This window comes from Felis catus, chromosome B2 (genome assembly GCF_018350175.1).
Source record: "Felis catus isolate Fca126 chromosome B2, F.catus_Fca126_mat1.0, whole genome shotgun sequence".
NCBI lineage: Eukaryota > Metazoa > Chordata > Mammalia > Carnivora > Felidae > Felis > Felis catus.
Genome location: NC_058372.1, coordinates 146,968,059 through 146,970,882, shown reverse-complemented (window position 1 = coordinate 146,970,882; position 2,824 = coordinate 146,968,059). Strand labels below are relative to the sequence as shown.

The following is a 2,824-nucleotide window of genomic DNA, read 5'->3' as shown; positions in this document are numbered from 1 at the left end:
TTCCTTCACATTTTCTTCATTGGCCTTTCTTAACTTTGGAGTCAAATCTATTCTATTCTTGTCACTAAGCTTTCATTTCTTATACGATTGTGTCATTCTCTACTGTTGCTTTCCTGAGTCCCTTTAACTCCTGTGTCGTATCTTTTTGTTGTGTGCCCCGCTTCTATTTTTAAGGGTTTGATCTAGGGTATTTTCCTTGTATCTTCAAATGAGTGTTTGGGTATATTTAATCCAGTTTCAGTTGTTGTGTTACAATGCCCTCCTGCCTCGTGGTTGATTTTTTTTTTTTCCAGAGAATTTCATCAGCTTTTATGTGTTGACTCAGAGTGTCAATTTTCCTACGATAGTTCTGTGCGAATACGACCTGCATTTTCTATTCCTGTTCATCTCATGGGAACGATTTTCAGTTCGAGAGCATACTTTTTTGTGTGTCTCTTCTCTTCCGCACGGTTTCCTTAATGGGTGGTGCTGGCTGCGGTGCTGAGAAGATGGACGGTGTGGAGGGTCTGTCATTAGTTCCTTTTGTGAGACTCCTTCACCCCCACTTGGTTTCCTTCTGTCCTTCGCTGTCCTGTTCCCGGTGGCCGCCGTGCCTTCTTCGTGTGTTCTGCCTCTTCTCCAAAAGGACCCCGTCTCGGGGGCTGCTCACTTCCCTCGAGCAGGTGCTGGGAGCCCCACGTCCTGACCTGTAATAAGCATTTTAGCGTTTAGTGTTGGGTTTTCCCTTCAGAGGTGATATTTTCTTTCCTTTCACCAAGCCATCTCAACCTGTCTTCTGTTTCTTTATTTTTTATGTTTATTTATTTTCGAGACAGTGAAAGAGACAGCGTGAGCGGAGGAGGGGTAGAGGGAGAGAGGGAGACACAGCATCTGAAGCAGGCTCCAGACTCCGAGCCGTCAGCACAGAGCCCGACGCGGGGCTCGAACCTATGAACCGTGAGATCAGGACCTGAGCCGAAGCCGGACGCTGAGCGGACCGAGCCCCCCAGGTGCCCCTGTCCCTCTTCTCTTTTTACCCATTTAGCCTTACGTTTCTCCCAACAAGAAGCTGAGATCATGAGAAACCTGAAAAGGACTTTAGTGATGGGGGAAATGGAGCCACATAACAAAGGCGTTGTGTATGCCTAACTCAAAATAGGATAATACTACTCTTCTCTTGGGGTGGTTATGAAGACTGACTAAGGCCATTAACACTAAAGCACCTGCTGTCATTTAACCGGTCACTCGAAATCGTCCTTCGAGGGTCTCCCGGCAGGTACGCGGCCTTGGCGCTCTTCGCTGGGCTGTGTCCTCAGGACCCGCGAGGTGGGGCGTTAACAATTACTTCAAGTTTTCACTTAGCTAAAACCTGTTTTTTAAGGCAAGTTATTCGAATGTCTGGAATACAGCGTCACTAACCAACGCACATAAGTATCCGCCAACCCAAATACGGAAGTGGAAGGAAACCCAATAGCCTCACGCTAATTCTGAGAACATCATCAGCCTCGGTTACTGATCATTCTGCCAAGAAGGAGATGAGAGGCAGCGTTCGAAACCCGGAAAATTCCCTAAAGCAATCTTCCTGGCACAGGGATTTATGGGTCAGAGCGAGATTTTCCCTTCCCGCCTCTAAATCAATGTAGAATCTCATATTGAAAAGCAAAGCCACCCAGCTCCTTCAGAAGCCATTTTCTTTCTTCCCTTCTCTTAGTTTTACCCCCCATCTTCCCCTCACTCACCCCGACCCCCACCCCCCAAGACCCCCTCGCCCCTCAGGACCTGCCTCCAGTTCTCAATAGCGGCCATGACTGGGTCTCAATGAAAAAAGATGGATAAAATATTACCATAACCTCAGAGGCATGAGCAAAGCCCTTATTAGAATTCGGACCTACAGCTGCACCTTCCAGCATGGGGCGGGAGATAAAGTTCACCATTGTTAGCTCACAAGTGGCTCCGATTTCCTGGCAACTGCACTGAATTACTCAGTCATTTATGCAGGCCTTCAGAAACAGTCCACTGTTTCCCAACAAAAAAGGCATTCAGGAAGAGAGAGATGGCTCCCGGGGCCCTGGCGAGCCGGCTTTAGGACAGTGAATGGTCGCTGCCTCCCAAGTCAATGGCCTCTGTGGGAAAGGCAATGATGTCACTGCGAATGTATTTTCGGGGTTTTGCCCTGCTTTTTCCTGCTTTCTCCCCTTCTTAGGACGATGCCCTGGTTTCCTTTTTCTTCCCCCTCTTTTCTCTCTCCTGCCACCTCCCTCCTCCCGCTTCTTTGAGGCCATTCTTTTTTTCTTTTCCCCCCCCAAAGTTTAGAACTCAAATCCATTCAAGGCGCACAGCAATACCACTCCCATGGCAACACTGGGCTTCTACGCTTCAGTTTTTGCATAAAAAGTAGAAAATGCTGGAAAGGGAGGGCAAGGGTGGAAGGGGGAACGGAGCCAGCCTGGCCCCACAGGGGTTGGTGTCGGGTGGGAGAGCCCAGAAGCAAATCGGGAAGAAAACTGGTGAGGCCGGCGGGAGACTGGGAGACACCGATGTGTGAGCCTCCGCGTTCAGACTTCAAACACGGATCTGGCTTCTGACGTGCGACAGCCGAGGAAGAAAAACACAGTGTGCGCAGGAAATAAGGTTTTGCTTTTGAAAATGTACCCAATTACAGTTTACAGAAAGCTCCCCAAACTTTGTCGAGCCTTCTCAAAGAGAAACAAAAAGGAGAGGAAAAGTCTCGCAAGGACTTGAGTGGGGAGGGGGCAGAAAACAAGTTGACGCGTTTTTGAGAACGCCCAAGGTTCTGGAGGCCCCTATTGTCACAGGGCCACAATCAGAAAGTCTAAAGTGCCAT

General features: G+C 48.8%; 1 long non-coding RNA gene across 1 annotated transcript; it reads right to left on the bottom strand.

Annotated features, from left to right (window-relative positions):
* Positions 1 to 252: 252 nt before the first annotated feature.
* Positions 253 to 1,901, bottom strand: LOC109500033. The gene is made up of 3 exons (XR_002157678.3): positions 1,759 to 1,901; positions 1,203 to 1,348; positions 253 to 686 (listed from the first exon to the last, which is right to left on the bottom strand). It is a non-coding gene; the product is annotated as an uncharacterized LOC109500033 (long non-coding RNA).
* Positions 1,902 to 2,824: the final 923 nt, after the last annotated feature.